The sequence below is a fragment of the Apodemus sylvaticus genome, chromosome 6 (genome assembly GCF_947179515.1).
Source record: "Apodemus sylvaticus chromosome 6, mApoSyl1.1, whole genome shotgun sequence".
Classification (NCBI taxonomy): domain Eukaryota; kingdom Metazoa; phylum Chordata; class Mammalia; order Rodentia; family Muridae; genus Apodemus; species Apodemus sylvaticus.
Window position 1 is genome coordinate 23952744 of NC_067477.1, and position 26805 is coordinate 23979548.

Genomic DNA, 26805 nt, shown 5'->3' on the forward strand with positions numbered 1-26805 from the left:
AGCAATTCTCAAATTCATCTGGAATAACAAAAAAAAAAAAAAAAAAACCCAGGATAGCTAAAACTATTCTCAACAGTAAAAGAACTTCTGGGGGAATCAGTATCCTGGATCTCAAGCAATACTGCAGAGCAATAGTGTTAAAAACTGCATGGTATTGCTATAGTGACCGGCAGGTGGATCAATAGAATAGGATTGAAGACCCAGAAATGAACCCACACACCTATGGTCACTTGATCTTCAACAAAGGAGCTGAAAACATCCAGTGGAAAACAGCCTTTTTAACAAATGGTGCTGGTTCAATTGGAGGTCAGCATGCAGAAGAATGCTAATTGATCCATTCTTATCTCCTTGTACTAAGCTCAACTCCAACTGGATCAAGGACCTTCACATAAAGCCAGACACAGTGAAACTAATAGAAAAGAAACTGGGGAAAACCCTTGAGGACAAAGGGAAAAAGTTCTGGAACATAACACCAATAGCTTATGCTCTAAGATGAAGAATTGACAAATGGGACCTCATAAAATTACAAAGTTTCTGTAAGGCAAAGGACACCTTCAAAAGGACAAATCAGCAACCAACAAATTCAGAAAAGATCTTCACCAACCCTACATTTGACAGAGGGCTAATATGCAATATATACAAAGAACTCAAGAAGTTAGACCCCAGAAAATCAAATAACTCTATTAAATATGGGGTACAGAGTCAAACAGAATTTTCACTGAAGAACTTCGGGTGGCTGAGGAGCACCTTAAGAAATGTTCAACATCATTAATCATTAGGGAAATGCAAATCAAAACAACCCTGAGATTTCACCTCAGACCAGTCAGAATGGCTAAGATTAAAAACTCAGGAGACAGCAGTTGTTGGCGATGATGTGGAGAAAGAGGAACACTCCTCCACTGCTGGTGGGATTGCAAGCTGGTACAACCACTCTGGAAATCAGACTGGCAGTTCCTCAGAAAACTGGGCATGACACTTCCGGAGGACCCTGCTATACCACTCCTGGGCATATACCCAGAGAATTCCCCAGCATGTAATAAGGATACATGCTCCACTATGTTCATAGCAGCCCTATTTATAATAGCCAGAAGCTGGAAAGAACCCAGATGTGCCTCAACGGAGGAATGGATAAAAAAAAAAGTGGTATATATACACAATGGAGTATTATTCAGCCATTAGAAACAATGAATTCATGAAATTCTTAGACAAACGGATGGTGTTGGAGAACATTATCCTAAGTAAGGTAACCCAGTCTCAAAAGAACACTCATGGTATGAACTCACTGATAAGTGGATATTAGCCTAGAAGCTTGAAATACCCAAGACATAATCCACATATTAAATGATGTTCAAGAAGAAGGAAGGAGTGGCTCCTGGTTCTGGAAAGGCTCAGTGCAGCAGTGTAGGGAAATACCAGAATAGTGAAGTGGGAAGGGGTGGATGTGGGAACAGGGGGAGGGAAGAGGGTCTATGGGACTTTTGGGGATGGGGCATCCAGGAACGGGGAAATCATTTGAAATGTAAATAAAGATATATTGAATAAAAAAAAAGACTGTTTCCTAACAAGGGATTATTATTTGCCTCGTGCACTAGCAGGGCGTGATTTTTGCCAGCTGCAGAATTTAGTTAATTTAGGGGACTCTGGAGAGGTTATAAATGGGAGAGCCCCAAGAGGGCCTTTGGTGGCTACTGCTACCCCTTGTAACTGCCCCCATTACTGTTGTGTTTGCTATTGCCTGGTTGTTGAATTGATAGATTGCTAGTTTTCTGGTCCATTGGATATATAGACCATGCTGGCCTTGAGCTCATATGCCTCTGCCTCCTGAGTGCTGGAATTAAAGGAGTATGCCATCATACCTGCCTGGAATTAGTTTTTATATGATGGTGGTCATTCTTCAAACCTGAATCCTGCCAAAGAGTAGGCTGTATGTTCCAGAAAACAAGATTCTCAGTGGGGTACCGTGTGGTGTGGTGTGAAAGATATTGGCTTCTGAGTCAGACCAACCTGCTCTGAATCTGCACATAAACTGTTGTATGTCCCATGTTTTCTTCTATAAAAGGAACTTACAATGAGGACTGTCTTTGTACTCACTAGATGCTCAAATTCAGCCCCTTGCTTTTGTACCTTGCTTGTCCATACCTAAGAAGTTGACGAAGAACATTTTGTAGAACTGTAGAATGTTCAAATTGGAAGAACCTATGAAATTCTTCTCTGTAAGCTCTCTCATTGACCTTCATTATACTCCCCCCTTTTTTTGGAGTTAGGAATTGTCTAGGGGAAGTCTGATCTGAACAAAATATCTATTAGATGTAAAAGGCTTAAAAAGACATAGATATTCACCATTGGTAGAGATGTGAAGAACTTTATGCCCATACATAAATGTGTGATATAGCTATTGGCTCAACCTTTGTAAGGTACAATCTGGATGAGGTAGAACCAAAGCTTCAACACATACACATTTTTCCTTTACATTCTTTCATATCTTGGAATTTAACATATGAAATACTGACCTATAACCCAATAATATATGTAATATACTCTTCATTGTGGTGTTGTTCATAATAACAAAATTCTAGAAACATCTTAAATATTTCCAAGCAGGAGGTTAGTTAAATAGATTATGGTTTCAACATGCAAGGGATTATAACAGAAAGATGCTTCTAGTGAGCGGAATGAGTAAATATTGCACACAGTGGTCTCATATATATAACGTGATTACAACATGCATATGTTGTGTGTACAGAGGGATGCCAGAATGATGATATCACAACTTTATCGACTGCCTGTGAATGATTTAGGTTGATTTAAAAAAACCCCTATTTCGTATGCCTCAAAATACATGTTTTATCTCTCTGAGTTTATATTGATTTTTATAATCATAAAAGAACCCTCAAGGCTATTTTTGTCTGAAGTGAAAGGAAAATAAAAATGCTTTTGAGTTTCCTAATTTAGAAATATTACTTAGACACTACCACTGCACAGAAGCCTACTTGATTATTATTATTTAACTGGACAATCAAATGGTTATGTAGTCATAACTACAAAGTCTATCCCTAATACTCCTCACTTTCTCTATCTCTCCTTTGTAAGCTCTAAAACTGCCATAGCCCCTTTTATGAAATAAGGCAGTTGCACAGATAAGCAAATAAACAACTAAATAAATAATAAAATGGCTTTAATCTCTCCTTAACAGCAAAATTTATACCATTTTAAATGGTTTCTTTTCTAAATAAAAGCAGATGGTTGAATGTCCTGTAATATTAATTTACTCTTACGTGGTATCCAAATACAACAGACTTCCTGTCTTGTGATTAAAGAATCTTAAGGGCTACCGGTTGAGATGATAGATTCGGATTGTGTACTGGTTACCATGGTTTTGATTGAGGACGAGCTATTTAAGCTTATCCTTAATCTGGATAGGCGTGAGTCTCTCTTAGCAAGGTTAAAAATGGTGCGAAAGACAGGGCTATTTTTAGATCGAATGTCAGCCTGTCTCTAGTACTAGCTAAAAATAGAGGTTCCTATCTGTCATTAACCATTTTGCTACCAAACTAGCTAAATAAATTAATCACAATAGATTTCTTTTAGAAACCAAATCAGCATTCACAAAAATTTCAAAGCTAGTATGTAATTACATTGGCACTTAACATGGATATCTTATTTTTAAAAAAAAAAACAGTGAAATATATATTTAAAGAAGCTTATATTAGCTTCAAAATCAGCTAGGCAGTTCCCATGGTAGCTTTACTCTGTTAAAGGATTCCAGATTGTAACCAATTTAATGTTTTTAGCTAGTGATTTCCTTTTTCCACTTGCAAATAGAACTTTGGAATAGATGGGAGGTAGGCTCTTGATGGTTTATCTTTGATTCTGTTATTCACATTACTTCATGATGCATGCTTTGACTTATTAGAATACAGATGGTTTCTGTCATCAAGGGCTCTAACCACAGAAGCTATATGACCCTAGAGAGGCTTTAGAAATGAGCGTGATATCATTTCAGACTCAAGGTGTCCCACTGCCACACTGTAGGTGCCATGACTAGTACATGGGAGTTTAGAAAGTTCACGCAGGCCAGAGTCAGAGAAAAATATCTCATTTCTAGTCTTTTGAGTAGCCATGGGACTTGATGGAACTCACTTAATCTGCTGGGCTCCATTTGCTCAGGGGCAAGACTTGTAGTTTCAAGAATAATCGGACCAGAAGATGAGTTATCTGTTAAACATGTTCATTTTTGTTTTCTTTTTTGTTTTAAAATTTATTTATTTTATTTATGAGTACACTGCTGCTGTTTTCAGATACACCAGAAGAGAGCATCGGATCCAATTACAGATGGTTGTGAGTCATGATGTGGATGCTAGGAATTGAACTCAGGACCTCTGGAAAGAATAGTCAGTGCTCTTAACCACTGCGCCATCTCTCCAGCCCCCTCATTTTTGTTTTCAAATGGTTAATTTTTTCCCCTCAAATAAAACTCAGGTGGGAGTTAATTTTTGTGTGATCCTGGGGTTGGAGGGTCAGAAAGCGATCTCTCTCTCTGTTTCTCTCTCTGAATCAATCTCTCTCTGAATTAATCTGTCTGAATCTCTTTCTCTCTCTGAATCTCTCTCTTCCACTGAATCAATCTCTCTGAGTTTTTCTCCCACCCTCCATCTCTGAATCTCTCTCTCCTCTCTGAACCAATCTTTCTCTAAATCTCTCTCTCCGAATCTCTCTCTTTTCCTTTCTCCCCCCCCTTCTCTCTCTGAATCATTCTTTCTCTCTGAATCTCTCTTCCTCTCTCTTTCTCTGAATCTCCTCTCTGAATCTCTCTGTGTCTCTGTGTCTATGTGTCCCTGTGTCTGTCGTTGTATCATTGTCTCTCTGTCTCTCTGTCTCGCTGTCTCTGTCTCGCTGTCTCTGTCTCTGTCTCTCTCTGTCTCTCTCTCTCTCTGTCTCTGTCTCTCTCTCTCTCTCTTTCTCCTCCCCTCCCTGGAGTTTGAACCCAGGACATCATGCATGCTGATTAATCACTCTACCACTGAGCTATATCCTCCAGCTCAAAAAACAAACAACCAAACAAAAACACAAAAGAAAAACAAAAACTCCAACTCCTCCCCAAACCAGAGTGTCTTTTTTGTCCCTACCCAACTAACCACAGAGCTCCTCAGAGCATAAGCTGAAACAGTTCAGTGCTGATTCATTTTGAAAGTGAATCATAGATTCACTGAGAAATATCGAAAAAAAAAAAAAAACCAAAAACAATGCCACAAGAGTTTTGCTTTGAGAGAGTGGGAATCACCCTGGTATGTCAGGAAGATATAGTACTGCAGCTTCTGAGAGACACTGTTCGTTATATTCAATAAGACAGGTTAGAATATTTATTTTCCTCGTATTTGACATGGATATGAATCGCCTTTCTTATATGAAACCCTAGAAGATAACAATCTACCCTCACTGTTTTATCTTTTCATGAAAGATCACCCATCACTCCATTCATTTTCAATTTTGTATAGTACTCAATACTTATTTTCAGAGGAAGGAGAGCAAGGCTGAATCAGACTTGAGGGATCACACAGAGGAAGCTGGAGTTGAGACCTCCATGTGGAGGTTTTTATTTAAATGTGACCATCAGTCATTCTATGTCTGCAAGGCAAAGACCACTAATGGGAGACAGATCTGGTCTACGCAAGGACCTCAAGCATCAGAGTTGCTTTGTTATTTCAAAAGTGGTTTCAGGACCAACAGCGGAAGCTATATCTGACTCGTTTTTAAAATACTAATTGTGACCCTTCACAGAAATCAGTTTGTAGCCTGAAGTTAGGAATGCTGGATGTTCTTCTATACAGATAGAGTTGAGTCAAAATGCTCCAACTTTTGTTCCTTTAGATTGGGTGGGTGGGTGGGTGGAGAAGTGGGGGGGGGGGGCAGAAAAAACCCAAAGACAACAACAACAAAAACAACAGAAAATTACACCACCGCCACCATTAAAAAAAAACACAGCAAAACCCCCTTTGATTCGTTAACATTATCCCTATGAGAATAGATTGTACTATGCCCCGGCTGTTTAATACTGACATTTGTATTGCGCGTCTTAAAACCTTGTATAAACCATTTATCAAGAGATCATATCAACCACCCATGGCTTCTTAAAACAGGATAAGCATTTCCACACCGAAAGGCAACTTAATGAAACAATCGAGGGAAAGGGACTGAGAGACAGAACACTCAGCTGATTCCTCCCTTATTTTAAACCTTGAGAGTATAATATATCTTTAAAGAAAATACACTCAGGTTCCAACTCCCTCTAGGTCAGCAGCATAATACACTTACTTGTACAGCTAGCAAGTACATCCAATGCAAAGAGATAGCCCATATGACCAACTCCTGCTTTTGAACGGTAGTCACTGCCTGCCCCCTCCCCGGACACCTCACCCCATGGTTACCAACCTTTGAGAAAAAAAAGATGGATTCAACCAGGTTTGGACTTCTATGTAAGTGGAATGATACAATGTCTGATCTATGTGTTCATGGAAATGATACAACGTATGATCTATGTATTCATGGAAATTATACAATGTTCAATCTATGTGTTCATGGATAGGGTTTCCTTCCTTTGACTTGATATTTGCGAGGCACTCTTGTTGCTACTTGTAATTATTGTTTGTTCATTGTGCTGCAGGTCACTGAAATGAACACCTATATCTCAATTTATGGACCTGTTCTACTGTCAATGGATATTTGAACAGTTTTTTTTTTTTGGACCGTGACAAATTAGGCATCTAATGAACATTCCTGATCAAATTGCTTGGGGAGAGATCTGGGAGTGACAGTTACGTGTCATGTGCTGATGTTAACGGGACTGCCAAATAGCTTTCCAAATGATTGCTAGTTTATACTCACAGTAGTCTTGACTGAGAAATCTGGGGTGCTGCATATGCTCCCCAACACTCGTTATTTTTCAACAATTGGGTAGTAGCTTTAATTTGCATTTTGCTGGTGTCTAAATTTTTTTTATTATTGAATATAATCTTCATTTACATTTCAAATGCTAAAACCTTTCCTGGTTCTCCCCATCCCAGAAAACCCCTAACCCCTCCTCCCACCCTCTGCCTCTCCACCCAACTCACTCCCACTTCCCCCCACTGAATTCCGTTTGTTGTGGCCTCTATTGAGCCTTCACAGAACCAAGGACCACTCCTCTTACTGATGCCTGACAAGGCATTCCTCTGCCACATTTTTGGCTGGAACCATGTATAGCCCTTGGTTAATGATTTAGTACCTGGGAGTCCTGGGGCATCTGGGTGGCTGACATCGTTGTTCTTCCCATGGGGCTGTAAACCCCTTCAGCTCCTCTGGACCATCCTCCAGCTCCTCCATTGGGCTGCTTTGCTGGTAACTAATAAAGTGGAATATTTCTCTGCCCATAACTTGGCCACTCAAATAGTGTCTTTTGTGTGAAGTGTGTGTACAAATGGCGGTCTATCCTTTCCTTAATGGTATATATATATATATATATATATATATTGGGAAATGTCCTCATTTTCTTATGTGCTATAATTTTAAGTGTTCAAGTTTATGGTGTACATTTCTTTAATGTTTCAATGTTTACCATGCATTTCCAGCTACTGTGTTTTGAACTCTGGGAAGTTTCTAATGACACTTGTCTGTGTATTAGTTAACTTTTCATCACTCTGATAAAAACAATCAGGGGAATTTAAAGGAAAAGTTTAAGTCTCAATTTTGGAGATTTCAATCCTGGGAAGGCTTATTGCTTTGGGGCATGTGATAAGATGTTTCATCAGAGCGGGGACTATAGGTTGTGGCCCAGCTGATCCTTGAGTGGTGGATGGGATAGAAAAGGGAAAGAGGGAAGTGGTGGGTGCCTAGGGCCTGCCTCAGCTTGCTGAGGCCCTGAGGAAGGGGCATTTGGGAACGTTGGAGGAAACGACTCAAAGTCAATTGCAGGCATAGGCTGACAGCTCTGTAGTCTGCTTGAGATTACTTCCTAGACAGCTCTCCGCTCGAGACAGTTCTCTGTTCCTAAAAAAAAAAAAAATGCTCTCTGGATAGCTCAAGAATTTTCCAACCAAAGTCAGAAGAACAGGTAGAAAAAAAAATTCTTGTTTTTTTTCCCCATCAAAGTCAGAAAACCTGCCAGACAAATTCCAAAAAAGAAAAGCTGCTAGAAAACAATCTAAAAGAACTGTGTTAGCTCTCTAAGTAATCATTGGCTTTTCTGACCAAGGTCAGAAATCGTGTTAGAAAAATTCTAAAAGAGCTGTGCTCACTCTCCAAGCAGTTCTTTCTAGGTAGCTCTCTCTTGCAGACTAAAGCCCAATCTTTTATTTACATATCAGTTCAATCATTTGCCCATGTTCCCTGTTGATTATTCCGTGAGTTGTTATTTAATTGCTTTACCCCTTGATTCTTAGAAGACAGTATGTGCATTTTAAATTAATTAATTAATTAATTACTTTTTTACACTCCATATTTTATACCCCACTCATCCACCCTCTGACTGTTTCACATCCCAAACCCCCTTCCACCCTTTTGTCTCCACATGGATGTCCCTACCTCTCACCCCACCTGATCTCTAATCTTCCTGGGGCCTCCAGTCTTTTGAGGCTTAGGTGCACCATCTCTGAGTGACCATAGACCCATCAGTCCTCTGCTGTATATATATTGAGGGCCCCATATCAGCTCGTATATGCTGCCTGATTGGTGGTCCAGTGTTTGAGAGATCTCAGGGGTCCAGATTAATTGAGACTGCCGGTCCTCCTACAGGATCACCCGTCTCCTCAGCTTCATTCAGCTTTCTCTAATCCAGCAACAGGGGTCAGTTTCTTCTGTCCATTGGTTGTGTGAAAATATCTACATCTGACTCTTTCAGCTGCTTCTTGGGTCTTCTGGAGTGTGGTCATGCTAGGCCCCTCTTGGTGAGTGCTTGCTCCTTAGCCCCAGTATTAGTGTCAAGGCCTTGGGAGCTCCCTTTGGCAGGATGGCCATTTTTACTATGTTAATTCTGACAATGCATACACCTGGGAGATCTCTCCATTTTCTGAGATCTTCAATTTCTTTCTTGAGAGACTTGAAGTTACTGTCATACAGATCTTTCACTTATTTGGTTAGAGTTACCCCAAGATATTTTATATTATTTGTGGCTATTGTGAAGGGTGCTGTTTCCCTAATTTCTTTCTCAGCCTCTTTATCATTTGTATAAGGGAAGATTACTGATTTATTTGAGTTAACTTTATATCCAGACACTTTGCTGAAGTTGTTTATCAGCTTGAGAAGTTCTCTGGTAGAAATTTTGGGGTTGCTTATGTATACCATCATATCATCTGCAAACACTGATGCCTTTGTTTCTTCTTTGCCAATTTGTAGCCCCTTGATCTCTTTTTGTTGTCTTGTTGTTCTAGCTAGCACTTGGAGTACTATATTGAATAGATATGGGGAGAGTGGGCATCTTTGTCTTGCTTTAGTATGTCTCCATTTAATTTGATATTGGCTGTTGGTTTGCAGTAAATTGCTTTTATTGTGTTTAGGTATGGACCTTGAATTCATGACTTTTAACATGAAGGGTATTGTATTTTGTCAAATGCTTTTTCTGCATCTAAGGAGATGATAATGTGATTTTTTTCTTTGAGTTTGTTTATATAGTGGATTGCATTAATACATTTTCATATATTAAACCAACCTTGCATTTCTGGGATGAAGCCTACTTGACTGTGGTGAATGATGGTTTTGATGTGTTCTTGGATTCAGTTTGCAAGAATTTTATTGAGTATTTTTGCATTGATATTCATAAGCAAGATTGGTATGAAGTTCTCTTTTTTGTTTGGGTCCTTGTGTGCTTTAGGTATCAGAGTAATTGTGGCTTCACAATTAGGTAGTGTTTGAATAGTTTGAAGAAAATTGATATCAGCTCTTCTTTGAAGGTCTGGTAGAATTCTGCACTAAATTCATTTGGCTCTGGGCTATTTTTGGTTGGGAGGTTTTCTTAAAATAACTTCTTCTATTTCCTCATGCGATATGGTCCTGTTTAGATAGTTTACTTGCTCTTCATTTAACTTTGGTATGTGTTATCTGTTTAGAAACCCATCCATTTCATCTAGATTTTCCAGTTTTGTTGAGTATAGGCTTTTTAGTAGGATCTGATGATTCTTTGAACTTCCTTTGTTTCTGTTGTTATGTCTCCCTTTTCATTTCTGATTTTGTTCATTTGGATTACTTCCTCTCGACCCTTTAGTTAGTTTGGCTAAGGGTTTATCTACCTTGTTGATTTTCTTAAAGAACCAGTTTCTAGTTTGGTTGATTCTTTGTATTGTTTCCTTCCTTCCTATGTTGATTTTGGCCCTGAGTTAGACTATTTCCTGCCTTCTACTCCTCTTGGGTGAGTTTGCTTCTTTTTGCTCTAGAGCTCTCAGGCATGCTGTTAAGTTGTTAGTGTAAGATCTCTCCAGTTTCTTTACCAGGGCTCTTAGTGCTATGAATTTTCCTCTTAGCACTGCTTTCATTGTGTCCCATAAGTTTGGGTATGATGTGTCAATGTTTTCATTAAATTCCAGGAAGTCTAATTTCTTTCTTTATTTCTTCCCTAACCAAGTTATCGAGTAAAGAACTGTTCAGTTTCCATGTGTATGTGGGCTTTCTGCAATTTTTGCTATTATTGAAGACCATCTTTAGGCCATGGTGATCTGATTATATCCAATTATATGGTCGATTTTGGAGAAGGCACCATGAGGTGCTGAGATGGTATATTCTTTTGTTTTAGGGAGAAAAGCTCTGTAGATATCTGTTAAATCCATTTGGTCCATAGCCTCTCTTAGTTTCATAATGTCTCTGTTTAGTATCTGTGATCACTAGAACACAATAAAGGTGGAAGGAGAGACCCGACTTGGCCATCATAATGGTATTCCCATCTCCACACACAATCATACTAGTACTTAACATCATTTTAAAAATTAAAATATGGTTATATGTATGTATGTATACACACATAAGAAAAGTGAAGCTAAGAAATAGTGAGATTTGGAACATTTTGAACCTTCTGGATGAGACAAGGCTAAAATCATAGAGAATTGGTCATTTTGTAAGAATCTAAACCAAGAAATTGGCCTCTTAAGATGCTCAGGGTTGGGTTTTCTCACATTGAAAACCAATGAGCATCAGCAGTTGTAAGCATTTGTCTCACAAGGTGTTTTCAGCACTATTTGTGATATAATGTAATATTATATATACAATATAAAGTAAGATAATGGTATAGCTTTAAGTCAAATCTTTACCCTGCAACATGAATATTGTCTTGGGTAATAGTTTTGTAATTTAGACCAAGGTTTTATGTTCCTTTATGATGTTTTAATGGTTTAAATAGCCCCTTTGTCTCATATATTTGAATGCTTAGATTGGAGCTGTTTGAGAAGGATTAGAAGGATTAGGAGGTGTGGCTTTGTAGGAGTAGTATGGCTTTGTAGGAGGAAGTATGTCACTGGGGGTGGGCTTTGGGGTTTCAAAAGCCAAGCCTAGGTTCTCAGTCTCTGCCTGCTACCTATGAATGAACATGTAAAAAACTCTCTGTTTTTTTTTTTTCTCAGCATTTTCACTGCTCAGGACCATACCTGCCTGCATGCTCCCACTCTCTGATGATGATGGACCAAGCCTCGAAACTGTAATCAAGGCCCCACCCAATTAAATGCTTTCTTTTATAAGAATCACCTTGGACATGGTGTTTTCCCACAGCAAGAGTAACGAAGACAGGCTTGTTTTTGAGATTAAAGGATTACCATAGTAAAAAAATGTTTGGTTAGAATTCATTGTGTGGGAGAGGTGGGGAAAGAGAAATGTGTATCTCTACTATGGCTATGAATGATCACTGTACCTCATGAGATTGACTCCCAGACATCTGTCCAAGGTTTAGTCCCATCAGAAGTATTTATGGAATCGAACAAAAACATGAACTGGGGAGCTCTGCCCCTGGAGTTATAGGTCACTAAAGTGGGCTAGTAGTTAGAAACTCTTTGTAACACACAGCACCCAAGCTGCGTCATTACAGGACTCCCTACTATTTGTATTGTTAGATACTAATGGCTTCTGGTTTCAGCCTTCCAGGAATTCTGAACCACATCAGGAAAGAAGATAGACAGGAGAGGAAATTAGGGAAGGAAGAGAGGACTGCACACAGGCTGTTAGAGAAGGACAGCTTCTAAAAGACTAAAGATTGCTTGGTGGGGAGGAAAGAGAGCATTTACCTTTTTGTTTTATTAATTTATTGGTTTTTTGTTGTTGTTGTTGTTGTTAAATCAGATTTTTCTAGAAGAGAATGTAAACTGACCTTGGACGGTGAAGGTGAGTTGAGTGTGTATTCCTCTTCCCCCCAGGATGCTTCCCTTCTGGAAAAGCCTAAGGAGAAGGAGATCTCCGCGTCACTCCCTGTGGTGTTGCTGAGCTGAAATACATGTCTCTGCATTTTGCACCCATTAGTCTTGGTGTGTTGTCAGAAGGAGGAAATCTACTGTCCTTTTCTATTTAGTGATTGTTGCCACAGATGTAAAAAAAGTCATTGGTGTTTTCCAGGTAAAATGTTTCTTATTCCATTTTAAGTCACACTAAACCATAGTAAATTGGGGCACCCAGTGGTGATTGTGTTGCTTTTAACAAAATTTAATTTTACCGATGAAGACTCAGGAACCAGATGCTGGGGTGAAAGCCTTCTGGCTCAGAGAAGCAGAGAAAGCACCGAGCTGACCTTCCTCCTCAGCCAGCAGTGTTCCAGAGCCAACCTCCTTCAAACTGAATGTCCCTCTCTTCTACTTCCTGTGCATCACTCTGTCCTCCCGACTCCCTCTTACTCTCCACATTTTTTTCCTTAGTAAATCCTATGTTCACTTCCTGTCAAGTCGTTGCTTGCTCCACCTCTTGACCTATGGATGACTTTAATTAATCTTTTTTTTTTAAAACAATATTCAAGCAGGAAGCTCTTGGATTAAAGATGTGTGTTAAGGCTGAACCACAGCAGAACTGAAAACAGGGTTTCCCAGTAAATAACATAATGTCAGGGTTCACAGTGTGATCAAATATCCTGCAACATGGAATCTTCAATTCCTTCCAATCTTGTATGTGACCAGAATGTAGTCTTCCTTCTTATGTGGTAGAAGAGATGATTCTTGCTGACTTTATAAATGTGGCTCTAGGACGAAGTGTTGACTTTTCTCTCACAGCTCCCCTTTCTACCATCTTCGGGTCCAAGTCAAGAGGGTGCAAGTTAAGACCATTTGAAATATGTTCCATCTGGATCCCTGTCATAAATACTATGAGTCTTGGAGCTCACATTTATATATTATGTTCTGTTTAATATTTACACTTTATTTTAACAAGAACCCACTGTGGCAGGAGAGGTCCTTAACTCTAAGAAAGAACTTACACTTCCTCCATATTTCTACATCAGTACAGGTTCGCAACTGCCTTCTGAATACTTATCCTTATACCCATGGGTTAGTGTAGTTCTTACCCAGTCACGCACTGTATCCCACGTTCTCTTGTTACAACAAAATGCCTCACAAAAGGCTTACATGCAAGCCAAACAAAGCACATTGGGTATCTTTGGAGGATGTCAGGAAGATAGGCATATAAAGAGGGAAAAATATTAATACACCCTGCTTCTTCTGTATGGACTATGCCTCAAGGTAATAAGAGAGTTTATGGAGGAAACTTCTTTATATAAAGTACCAGTTAATAAATGTAGAAAATTGGTAGCATTAGTCCACCATCACTCTGTAACCTCAACTAATATTGCAAGACCATGCTCACAAAGGGATCTTAAACCACCAAGAGGAAGCCAATGGAAGAACTTCTTAGTGGGTAGATCAACAATATCTAATGTCACTGGTCAATCTTAGAGTCCTACATAAAGACACATGAGCATGGAGTAATGGGATGTAGAGTACCAAATCCTGTGAATGGAATATTCTTCTTAACAATATTAACTCTGGATCAATTTCAGATCCAAATTCGGTTCACAGAGAAGAAACACCAGGGAGAGATGAGATCTCTTTAAGACACTCAGGGTGAATTGAGAGCTGAGATAGTTTCTTTCCTATTTTTGCTTTGATTTGCAAAGATAAAGTCTCAAATATCCCAGGCTGACCTCCAGCTCACTATGTAAGTGAGGATAACGTGGAACTGTTGATCATCCTGCCTCCATTTCCAAAGGGCTCAGATTATGCACTACCACAGGAAGCTTCTACCTTACTTAACATATCAATTGAAAGGAAAATTAAAAACTATTGATATCATAGATTAAGATTTAGGAGACAGAGTACTTCTATGTCCTGACTGGACTCCTGTGGCAAATAGACCAATTGGGTAATGACCATCAGACCATTGGAAAAACTTAGTTTTGATTGAGTAGCTGTTGTTATTAAAGATATTTTGTTAATTTAAGAGTAAAATATGGTACTATGGTTATGCTGATAAGGAATTATATCGTAGGCATATTTTTTGAAGTAGTTATGAATGGAACAATATGATGTCTGGCATCAGCTTCAAAATAACACATTAGTAAAGTCATGAAAGAGAATAATAAATCTGAAACTGTTATGTGCTGACAACTTTCTTGAAAACGTATTTTGGGCACATAGAAGTTCATTACAATGGGGGTTGGGAGGGTAGCCTGGGTGGTAAAGTGCTTGTTGTAAAAGTATATGAATTAATTTTGAAAGAATATGACCTGAGTTTGGATCCCCAACATCCATGTATGTCTCAGTTGTTTACTATTGGAATCCTAGTGGTACATATGAACACGTGTGGATAAAACACTCATATACACAAAATAAAATACATTAATCTTAAAAAACCTTTACATTGTACATAAATCATTCAAGGTATGGTTTAATTATCTTAAGGAACTTTTAAACTTTTCTCAGTTTTATTTTTATCATCTTTTTATTTTTTGACAAGATCTTTCCATGTAGCCTTGGCTGTCCTGGAACTCATTCTGTAGATCAGGCTGGCCTTGTACTCACAAAGATCCTCCAGCCTCTGCCTCCCAAGTGCTGGGATTAAAGAAGTTCGCCACCACCACTTGGCACTTTTCACATTTTTAAAAAGAAATCTTTATTTTATTTTTAATCACACACTCTCTCTCTTTCTCTCTCTGTATATGTCTATTGTTAGGTATCCTACTCTATCACCCCCTGCCTTAATCTTTTGAACAGGGTCTCTCACTGAACCAAGAGCCTCAGCCAACAAGTCCCAGAAATTCTCCTGCCTCTGCCCCAACAACACTCAAGTCTCAGAGGCATACAGCCAGGCAAGCTTTTTATATGGGTTCTGATGATTTGAACTCAGGTCTTTGTGATTACACAGTGTAGTTTGAATATGCTTGGCCCAGGGTGTGGCACTAATAGGAGGTGTGGCCTTGTTGGAGTAGATGTCACCTTGTTGGAGGAAGTATGTTACTGTGGGGGCTGGCTTTGAGACCCTCCTCCTAGTGGCCTTCAAAAGAAGATGTAGAACTCTCAGCTTCTTCTGCATCATGCCTGCCTGGACACTGCCATGTTCCTGCCTTGATGATAATGGACTGATCCTCTGAACCTCTAAGCCATCCCCAATTAAATGTTGTCCTTATAAGAGTTGCCTTGGTCATGGTGTCTGGTAAGACCCTTAGATAGGGTCTTACATAGCAGTAAGACCCTATCTAAGATATACAGCAAGAACACTTGTCCACTGGGGCATCTTCTCTGATTTTGGGGTCCAGATAGTGTATAGTTCCTTTCTCCAGCACAAACCCAAGATGGGTTTATGTGACTGTGAGAAACTACAGGCACAAGATAATTAATGCCTAGAAAGAATGTCCTCTAGGCAAAATAAGATCACAAGGGCAGGGGGTGTGGAAGGAGAATTTCAGATAAAGATGTCAAAGATATTGTTTGCTCAAGTAGCTCTACTAGCTAACTTAACAATATATAAACAGCAGTGGGGAAATATAGACTGTTTGCTCCTGAAGTGAACCTAGTGTCCCCTGTCTTTGTCTGCCATTAACCTTCCTTTCCAAGTCCATGTCTTGCTCATAGCTGCTCTGGCCATAGCACCCAGACCCTAAAAACACCTTTCAACAATGGAAATGTTCATCACAGAGTCCTGGAGTCAAAGCTGGTTGTCAACCTAGTCCTGTCCCGCACTCGCCTGCCTCTTCCTTTGTGCTTTCACATGACGGATGCCGCTGTGTCCTTTGCCAAGGATTTCTTGGACAGTGGTGTTGCCATCTCCAAGATGGCGGTAGTGCTCATGGAGCAGTCAAACTGCTGCTGCAGGTGCAGCATGCCAGCAAACAAATTGAGGCAGGTAGGCAATAAAGTCTGTAAGGGCATTGTAGACTGCAGGGTTCATATCCCCAAGGAACAGGGAGTCCTGTCCTTCTGGCGTGGTAACCTGGCCAGTGTCATCAGATACTTCCCCACCCAGGCTCTCAACTTTGCCTTCGAAGATACCTACAAGAAGATCCTTATGGGTGGTGTGGACAAGAGGACCCAGTTTTGGCGCTACTTTGCAGGGAACCTGGCATCAGGTGGTGCCACTGGGCACATCCTTGTGCTTTGTGTACCCTCTTGATTTTGGGCATACCCGTCTAGCAGTGGATGTGGGCAAAGCTGGAACTGGAAGGGAATTCAAAGGCCTTGGTGACTGCCTGGTTAAGATCTACAAATCTGATGGGATTAAGGGCCTGCACCAAGGCTTTGATGTGTCAGTGCAGGGCATTAACATCTACCAAGCCGCCTGCTTTGGTATCTATGACACTGCAAACGGAATGCTCTCAGATTGCAAGAATACTCACAACTTCATCAGCTGGATGATTGCACAGTCTGTCACTGCTGTCGCTGGCCTGACTTCCCATCCTTTTGACACAGTTCTCTGTTGTATGATGATGCAGTCAGGATGCAAGGGAACTGAATATGTATACAGGCTCGCGTGACTGCTGGCAAAAGATTGCTTGTGATGAAGGAAGCAAGGCTTTATTTAAGGGTGCATGGTCCAGCGTTCTCAGAGGCATGTGTGGTGCCTTTGTGGTTGCCTTGTATGATGAGATGAAGAAATACACATAATTATGTCATGGTTGCTCTCCCCCAGAGCAGGAATGTTGTCTACTCTGCCATATCCTGAACATTCTGGACAGATTCTCTGGCCTTGTCTGTTTTATCAGTGGCAACTATTTACCAATTGAAAAGTGGGAAGCAATAATACTCATCTGACCATTCTCTTAAAGCCATTTCCATAATGACAATAATGATGGATTCAATTATATTTTTATTTGTCACTCCTGATAATAAAAAATTGAAGAAATAAAAAATATCCAAAACCAATAATAATAATAATGGAAATGTTCATACACAAAAACATAGAGGGTAATGAAATGAATTGTATTTATACACATGTTTGTTTGTTTGTGTGTGTGTGTGTGTGTGTGTGTGTGTGTGTGTGTACATGTGGTTGAAGCAGAGATTAACTTCAAATGCCTTCACCTATTTTTTTTTTTTTTGATTTAGGATGAAATGTTCTTTTTTTTATTCGATATATTTTTTATTTATATTTCAAAATGCCTTCACCTATTTTTAAGGATATATATTTAAAATTATATAGAGACATGAATGCCTGCATGTGATTATGTGTACATGAATTGAGGTGTCCTTGAGGTCAGATGCCATTAGAGGTTAAATTACAGATGGTTGTGAGCAGCCCACCATGGATGCTGAGACCCAAACTTAGGAACTCTGGAAGGACAGCAAGTACTCTTGAGCATTTAACCATCTCTGTATCATAGCAACAGAACAGTGATGAAGATGGACATCCCAAAGTGTGTCTCAGTGACACCTGTCTTCGTCGCTGTTTTGTTGCTGTGAAGAGAACCATGGTCAAGGCAATTCATAAGAGAAAGCATACGATTTGAATGGTTTACTTCAATATCATCATGGTGGGGGGAAGGGGCATGGCTACATGCAGACAGACATTAGAGCAGTAGCTGAAAGCAACATCATCCTCCACAGGTAGAGAGAGTGTCTTGGGCTCATAAGGGCCATAGAGACCTCAAAGCAGTGACATACTTCCTCCAACAAAACCACACCTCCTAATCCTTACAATCCTTTCAAATGGTGCCACTCCAGGTGACTGAGCATTCAAATATGTAAGCCTATGGAAGCCGTTCTTATTCAAACTACCAAAGTGCTGTAGGGTGTGTTTTTAGTGTATACAGACCAGAGGTTGAGCATAGTTCAGAAGTTAACATCCTGTTTCCCTAGTCATTTTCCAGCTTTTTGAGACTGAACCCAGAGCAACCCATGTGAGCTAGTCTTGCTGCCACCAAGCCCCCAGTGTCCTTTTCTACCTTCCTGGTATTGGGATTTCAGATATGCATGCCCACACCTGGATATTTGTATGGGTACTAGAGCTCCAAACTGAGACCTTCCTGGCTGTGCAACAAGTTCTTTACCTGCTGAGTCACCTTCCCAGCTCCCTTTTGGGTATTTCTTAATTCAACCAAACTGACAGTAGAAATTAACCATCACATTATTATTGGCTTTACAGTCCACCAAATAACCAAGGAGAGTCTCTCCATCTGGAGTCTTAATTACATCTACAAACATCCCTTTTCCTAATAAAACATATTTACAGGTTCTTGGAATTAGGACATACACACATCTTTTTGGAGGCCACCATATAACACATGACAATGACATACTCCAATTTAAACATTTGAGAGAACTAATAACTAAGAGTAGTTTTGTGTTTGCAAATTTTATATTAAGGAATACTGTCAAAGTTATTCCTGATAATGTACGTGTGGATATTCAGAATTCCCCCTCCCTTTTCTACCTTGTTTCATAAGCAAGTCCCACTATTATCAGTTTTGAAATATAAATCTTGTCTTTTGAGATTTTTCCAACCTCAATGCTCTGTTCTCCTGGACTGTTTTTCCACGGTGGTTTGGTGGCTTTCCTAGATCCTGACTTTACCTCACTCCTGCTCTCTACACAGAAGACAGAGTAATTAAACCTGGCTGAATACAATGTTTACCAGTCTAACCATTGCCCTTTCTTCACTCTGTCCTGAAATGGCGGCCCACTCCCTCCTGAACAGAAATATCCCCTCAGGCCATCAGAGCTGCATGTAGCTCGTTCTCCACCTCTTTGCCCACACTTCTCTGAGCCCATCTCCTTTCTTGTCCATCACTCACAGCTCTACCGGCCTCCCAGCAGCACTTTTAAAACAACAGAGGCATATTTGCCATATAAATTCTGAAGGAGTGAAGACAGGTACTCATTATTCTATTAATTGAGTAAATTATCACCTTACTTATTGGCAATGCTGGGGATTGAACCCAGGGTCTAGCTCATGGTGGGCGAGAACTCATCATTTAGTCACATCTCTAGCCCTAGGTGAATTCATTTTTAAACTTCATTTAATGAATTATTTGTGTGTGTGTGTGTGTGTGTGTGTATGTGTGTGCATGTGTAAGGTCATAATACAGCTTATAAAGGTTAAAGAACAACTGCTCTCCTTCCATTAAATCCTGGGAATTCAGATAATCAGATTTGGAAGCTAGGAATCATAGGAAGCCTCTATGTTCTGAGTCACCTAGCCATCCCTAAATAGTTAATTTTTAGATATAAATGCTTATTCATATACTGTATATACAAAATGTAAATATATATACAAAATATAAATTCCCCTATTTCAGCCTCTAAAATTTTGCTATATATTTCAAATATATTTTTGCATTTCATAAGCATGTGTTTGTATAACTTAAGCAACTTTCCACTAATGATGACCTGAGAATATATTTGCATGCTGCCATATTTACAACCTCATCATTTATTTTTAGGCCTTTGATACTTTTAATACTTTTATACTTTGATACTTTGATACTTTTAGGCCATTTACCTTCCTTATATCAATTTGTATTCTCTCCAGTGGTGCATGAAAATGTCTATTCTCCCACACCCTTGGAATTCTTTCTAATCCCTGTTAATCCCAGAAAAGAGATATAGCACCCTGTTGATTACTTTATATTTCTTTTTTGTTGTTGTTTTTTTAAACAAGTGCTCATTTATTGGCTGGAAACACAGCCCATCAGAACACATGGCATGCATTTGGGGAGAGCAATTGTGCACTGCGGCCATTGGTAAACCTGCTGAGTCTGCAAGGCAGAGAAAATGGTACCTAAGGACGAGGCCAGGAGGACTTAGCTCACTATGGTGACTAAGATTCCAGGTGCAAAGTCTTTGGAAACAGATTTGCTTTTTGTTACTCAGGAATTACATCAAAGAGGGAAGCCCCATCTGCCCCCTGTTCTTAAACTAAAGGCTAAGAGTGTTGGAATCATTTGAATAACACACCATTCAAATCATGTTCATTGCAAATTTTAATCCAATTCCCTTTCATTAATTTTTTCCCTGTCAACTCATACCCCTATAAACTCTTATCATGGCCCTGATAAGACTCTCATCAGGGTTCATAGAATTATAAACACTGTATGGATTTAGAAAAAATTGATAGGGGATGTAAAGGTCTATGTATTTGACTCCAGTATCTTTTATGTCAAACAGCCAATTTCTCTCTTAGATGCTTGCTGTAATAGATGTGTACTGGCTGGTTTTGTGTGTCAACTTGACACAGGCTGGAGTTATCACAGAGAAAGGAGCTTAGGTTGGGGAAGTGCCTCCATGAGATCCAGCTGTAGGGCATTTTCTCAAATAGTGATCAAGGGGGAGGGCCCCTTGTGGGTGGTACCATCCCTGGGCTGGTATTCTTGGGTTCTATAAGCAGGCTGAGCAAGCCAGGGGAAGCAATCCACTAAGGAACATCTCTCCATGGCCTCTGCATCAGCTCCTGCTTCCTAACCTGCATGATTCCAGTTCTGACTTCCTTTTGTGATGAACAACAATGCAGAAGTGTAAGCTGAATAAACCCTTTCCTCCCCAACTTGCTTCTTGGTCATGATGTTTGTACAGGAATAGAAAGAAACCCTGACTAAGACAAGATGCATATAATAAATTAGAGAATTCCAGTGACACTTAAAAGGACAAAAAGATGGAGTTACTGGGATGTCAGACCATAATTAAAAAACTATATAATCATGTATGGTTTATTTAATACAATGCTTGTAACCTACAGTACAATAAAATATCTCCATAACTAAAGAGTGACATGACATTTTGTTTCCTCAAACTTTTGTAAAGAGTATTTTTATTAAAAGAGCATCAATGCCACTTGATGTTCAAGTAATACCTACCGCCTTTTTAAGATAATGGGAAGAGAGAACTTAAAGATAGGAAAAAGCTACTACTCCCCCCCCCCCCAAGGTATACTACTGGTATACCTGTGGCCTGTATACCAGTAATAAGGAGGGGGTCAATCCCTTCCCTCGTATAGCCTTCTAGAATCTCCTCACTATCCCTGGAGTGCATCGAGTCACCCACAATCTCACCAACTGGGCATCAACACGTCCGCAGATTCAGTAAGTCAAGGATCCTCAGGACAGCGCTGCATATAGAAGGACTTGATCTCCACAGGGAATCGACACAGCAGGATGGGTTCATTCATGGTGTCTGTCATCAGGCTCTCAAGGTGTTTTGGGAATATCATCTCCAAATTCATAGAACGTCCCTGTCTTCTTTATGTTGTGCTCCTCTAGTCACTCAGCAGCATCTGAATAGTTCATCCATCAGAAAGGCCGTTGGGGGGTGGGGGGTGCTTAAAGTTCGGGTTGAAGTCATACATTATGCTTGCCACTGGTGACTTCAAGACTCTGGCCACCACGTCACACACTAGGTCCTCTAAACGGTTCAGGAGGTCCTCAAAAGTCAGGAAAGAATACTCTGGCTTCCACACGAGTGAACTCAGCCAGGCGCCTTCGTGTCCTGGACCGTTTGGCCCTGTAGGACTGGGCTATACAAAAAACATCCCCCAGAGCCAGAGGGCAGGTCTCCAGGTACAACTGTGAGGACTGAGTCCAAAATGCTTCTTCCCCAAAACAGTCAAGTGTGAAGAGTGTGGCCCCACCTTCCACCTGCGTCTGCACTAGTGTCGGAGTGGTAACTTTATAGCACCCCCTGTGGAAGAAGTGGTCCCTAATACACCTGGTGACCATGGACTGTGCTTTCAGGATTTTGGACATCCTTTCTCCGGATCATCATGTGCTGGTTGTTGAGCTGGACGTCCACATCGGACACCTCATTGATCGGATTATCAGATCCTGCAGCTGGGGCCAGCCCCATTAGTTCCCAGAAGTCACAGCTCAGCTCATGGCCTCCCAGAGCCTGTTTGCCCTTTGGAGTTAGGTTTAGGGTTCCGTACTACTATTCCCAGTGGATGAGACTACTCCACTGTAACACGGGGACATAAGTCATCCGACAAGTCATACTGAGGATAACCCGTACCGTCTCACAACACCCAAAATATCAAATTCTTTCCTTGCCTTTGTAACCTGTGGACCCAGCAGCCTTCACTCTCTGGCCTCTGTATCCTTCTAATGCACTAATCTTTACACATGCTGACTTTCAGGCTCTCAGGTGATTTTGAATTGTATGTATATGTATATATATAATTAAATATATTATTTATATATAATATTTAATAGTATATATATATATATATATATATATATATATATATATATATATATATATATACCTTCCTCCAGGTTCTTCATAAGTTATCTTCTGCCTCTTTATTCTTCTGAGAACTACTCTTTATCTGTTCTCTGTGCCACATCTTTTTAATGTTCTTCATCTGTGATGTAGAAATAACATCCCACCTTTTTTTTCCTTTTGTAAATCCACATAAATGGTGGGAAATGGCTCTTTTCCAACTGTCATCAAAGCCTTTAGGGCCGTTTTAAATGGTTTCTCCTCAGTTCCATCCCCTGTTGCATCATTCTCTTCTTGGTCAGAGACATAGAGTTCTGCTAGAACCATCTCTGCAGTCCCCCTGATCACCTCTGAGGACATCAACACTGCACCACTGTTGCCTGCTCACCCCAATGGGCACTGAAGGCCTTGACTGAGGCATTGCATCAGATCACCTCATTGCTTTACAATTCTTGGATGGTAGTGAGGCTGAACTCTTTTTCTTCTGATGCAGCTCACCTGCAGTTCTTCAGAACCATGTGTCATTGATTAAACTTCCAAAAAAAAAAATGCAGACCAGTTAAGAAAACCACTCAATACCCAACTGAAACAACCAGGGCATCACTGACTTAGCGATTCTTCATTGCCTTGGGGCTTCTTGCTCTCCTATGTCCTTGTAGATGTCACAGGCCTGTATTTTAACTCTTGTAATATGTGAGTCACAGAAAATTCCCAGTGATCAGTTTTAAGGCACACACACACACACACACACACACACACACACACACATCAGGGAAACAAATAAGACCATCCAAGTTTCAAGACATGCCCCAGAAAATTCCATTTGTCTGTGATTACTTTCATACTGTTAGGTTTCATCTTGCCATTCAGATAACTTGATGTATATCCAGGAATTATTTTTCTGCTGTATTCCTTTATATTAGAAAGGAGTTCAGAGTAAAGTTCTTGGAACTATCCATTCCTTATATTTGAATAGGAAAGTTTTAATTTTGCTTTGTCCGAAAAATAAAAAGAGCAACAATGCTCTCTGTCTGATGCGATGTAGACTCAAAAATGTGCTGCAGTCTGAAACAGAACAGCAGGGTTTATAGCCCAAGTAGTTTTTACTGTCCAAGGTCCTGAAGCAGCGACATTTTGTTCTACAGCGTTAAGTACAGTTTTGAACCTCAGAATGATTTTCCCCATTGGGTAGGCACTTGCTGCTGCTCCACACACATTATGCCCTTTTATTATTACCTAATGTCGGTACAGTCAAGTGTGACTCATCTGGCTGGGTGAAGCAAATGAATGCATGAGACACTGCTAGATGCCTTAAGAGTTACTTTTTTTTTTTTTTAAAAGAAAAATACCCAAACAAATAAATGTGATTCTGGTTCTGATTGTGAAACCAAGCACCTCTTAATCACAAGACATCAAAAGACATCGATCAACATGACTCAAACTGTAGCTGGAAAAGGAAGTAACCATAAATAGAAACCATAAATAGCCGATTAGACCAGGCCACTAAGAGTAAAAATAGTGTGACTTTGTACATGCAAAAATCCTATACTTAAACTTTCAAGAAGCTGGAAAGGAGGGCACAGTAGGAAAATAAGAGAAGTTGGGGAATAGGATGTATGCTTTTGTGGGAGGAAATAGAGACACCGTAAAGATACAAAGCTTCTGTTTTGCTTTTCTAAATCTAGTTTCATCGAAGGCCAAGATCTGCTACTGCCATGTATGCAGCTCCTGTTCCAGCTGAGTTAGTGGTGGAAAAGCCAGTTCAGAGGGAGAATGACAGTCTTAGCTGAGGCAATCTTATCATGTGCTGAATGGGCATTGTGTGTGGCATGAAAATTAGGCTCAGGACTAAGAGAAAGCTAGAAAAGAGGGTTCCTTTCATTAAGAAATGCCAGAGACACACAGAACTCAGAATATCAGATTTTTAACCCTTTCGTTGATCAGTAAAAGCTTAGGCATGGGGGGTATGGAGAGGTGGTTCCGTGGTTAAGAGGGCTTGCTTCTCTTTCGGAGAACCCGCATTTGGTTCCCAGCACCCATGTCAACCACATCAAGACACACACACACACACACAACACACACACACACACACATGCACACGCACATGCACACACAAATAAAGAAAAGCTTAGAGAGATGAAGTGACCTTGCACATTCACACAGTATGTGTGGTAAGTCTTACTAAAATTTGGTTGCTCCCATTTCTATTAGAACACTCTGAAGTCATGGGCAAAAGTAAAAACAAAAAGAAAGAAAACCATTCATAACAACAAGCATGCTCTTGTTACAAACTACAGTAGACTAGACAAACAGAACAAGAAAGAACTGACAAAAGGAATGATGTGTGTGTGTGTGTGTGTGTGTGTGTGTATAAAATATCATTTTGTTTATCAGTTTGACAGGATTAAAAACTATCAATAGGACTGGTGAGGCCCAAAGGGGATTGGTGGTCACATCTACTGAGAGGGAGACTCACTTGGAATATGGGCAGTACCTTCTCATGGGCTGTAGTCCAGACAGAATTCAAAAGAAAAAAAGGAGCTATCTGGCTCAGTGCCCATATTCCCCTTTTCTCTAGCTCTTGGTCATTTACAGCTAGCTCTCTTCCAGTCACCCACCAGTGCCACCTTCTGTGCAGGCTCAACTGGGCAAGAGATCATCATTGGACCCTCTGAAAACACAAACCCAAATCCTTCTTCCTATATCACTTCTGCCAGATATTTGGTGATCGTGGTGACTCAAAGCACACGTCAGCACATGTCACAGCAGACATGTCTGGCATAATATATTGAGTATAAAATATGAATTTTAAAGAGAGGATATGTTTGCCTGAGAGGCTTGAGGGAGACAGTAGTAAGGACCAGCTTGAAGTTGCTAATGGGAGCCAAGGGGGCCATATGCAAGGAGGATTTTGGGGGGATGTTGAGAATGGGGTTATATATGAAGAGCAGGTATGTCATAAGAATTGCTTAATAATACATCTGGAATGAGGCGTTTAGATAATTAGACTTTATTATTTTCTGTAGCTTCCTGTGCTTTGGAAATGCTCCTCAATTTTACTTGCAGCAGATATATGGTGATGGCATAGGAGAGATGGGAATTTGGGAAGGTGATTGAGGCGTGAGCACTCTGTCCTTATGGATGGATGAGTTCGCTCCTGTGGTGATGGGTTATCTCAGGAGAAACAACTCCAAAACGAGCTCTTTCTGTCTGTCTGTCTCTAACTTGCTATGTTGGGCTTTTAAACCACGTTCTGATGCTGCAAAAGGACCCCCATCCAGTGCCAAACAGATGCCAGAGATGCTCTTGACTTTTCTGTTGCCCAGAACCATGAGCTAAATAAAGATCTGTATTTTAGAAATTACTCAGTCTCAGGTATTTCATCATAGCAACAGAAAACAGACTAAGAGACCAGCAAAGTTTTGAAAGCTCCCATCCCATAATCCCTTCTAATGGTCAAATCTCATGATTCATCCTTCTCACCAGCCAAATATAGAGTTCATCAAGAAATTGCATCTACCAAGGACCAAGGGTCTTCTGTGAGTGGTAGACACATTATAAAGTTCTGTAGCTTTCCGTGGAGAAGAAGCAGGAAGTGGATAAATGCATTAACTCCAAATTACACCCCCTTGAGTATAAAATTCAGTAGATGAGCTCTCTGCTGTCAGCTTTTAAAATTCTATTTGCCAGAAAAATATACTATCTCCAATGAGCTTATATTTCAAATAAAATCTTCTAGCACCAAACTCAGAAAATAATATATGATGTTATCTCCCAGGAGTAGAATAGGGAAAAGCAAAAATCAGCACAAGTGCATGAGCTTCACGTCTTTCAGTAGTTGTCCTGGAAAATTAGCATGTGGCCCTCGGTGGCCAGAAGCAGGGTACGAATCCTCACAGCAGTTCAGAATTAAATTTATTATTTCCATCATTCGTGGCTCTAAAGCAACAGAGGCATTGTTTTTATATTAGGTTTAGGCTTATTTTTTTTATCTTGAGAAGGAAAATTGTTATGATGTTGCAGAGTTATGATATTTTGATGTTTCTCAAATTGAGCGGAATGCAAGTTAGGAAACAAGCTAAAAATGTTCAGAGATGACAAACATAAAAATAATATTTTATTACTTAAGACTAATCTAGAGTTCTGATCTCAAATGGTTAGAATTCATCCTCTATCTCTGCTC

At 40.0% G+C, this 26805-nt stretch overlaps 1 non-coding gene and 2 pseudogenes across 1 annotated transcript; 1 reads left to right on the plus strand and 2 right to left on the minus strand.

Moving 5' to 3' along the window:
* Nucleotides 1–8208: 8208 nt before the first annotated feature.
* On the minus strand, nt 8209–8272 carry LOC127688108 (U7 small nuclear RNA). The gene has a single exon (XR_007978562.1). It is a non-coding gene; the product is annotated as a U7 small nuclear RNA (small nuclear RNA).
* Nucleotides 8273–16188: 7916 nt separating this feature from the next.
* On the plus strand, nt 16189–17081 carry LOC127687867 (ADP/ATP translocase 2-like; annotated as a pseudogene).
* A 3946-nt stretch (nt 17082–21027) lies between these two features.
* Nucleotides 21028–22949, minus strand: LOC127687882 (asparagine--tRNA ligase, cytoplasmic-like; annotated as a pseudogene).
* Between the last annotated feature and the right edge of the window lie 3856 nt (nt 22950–26805).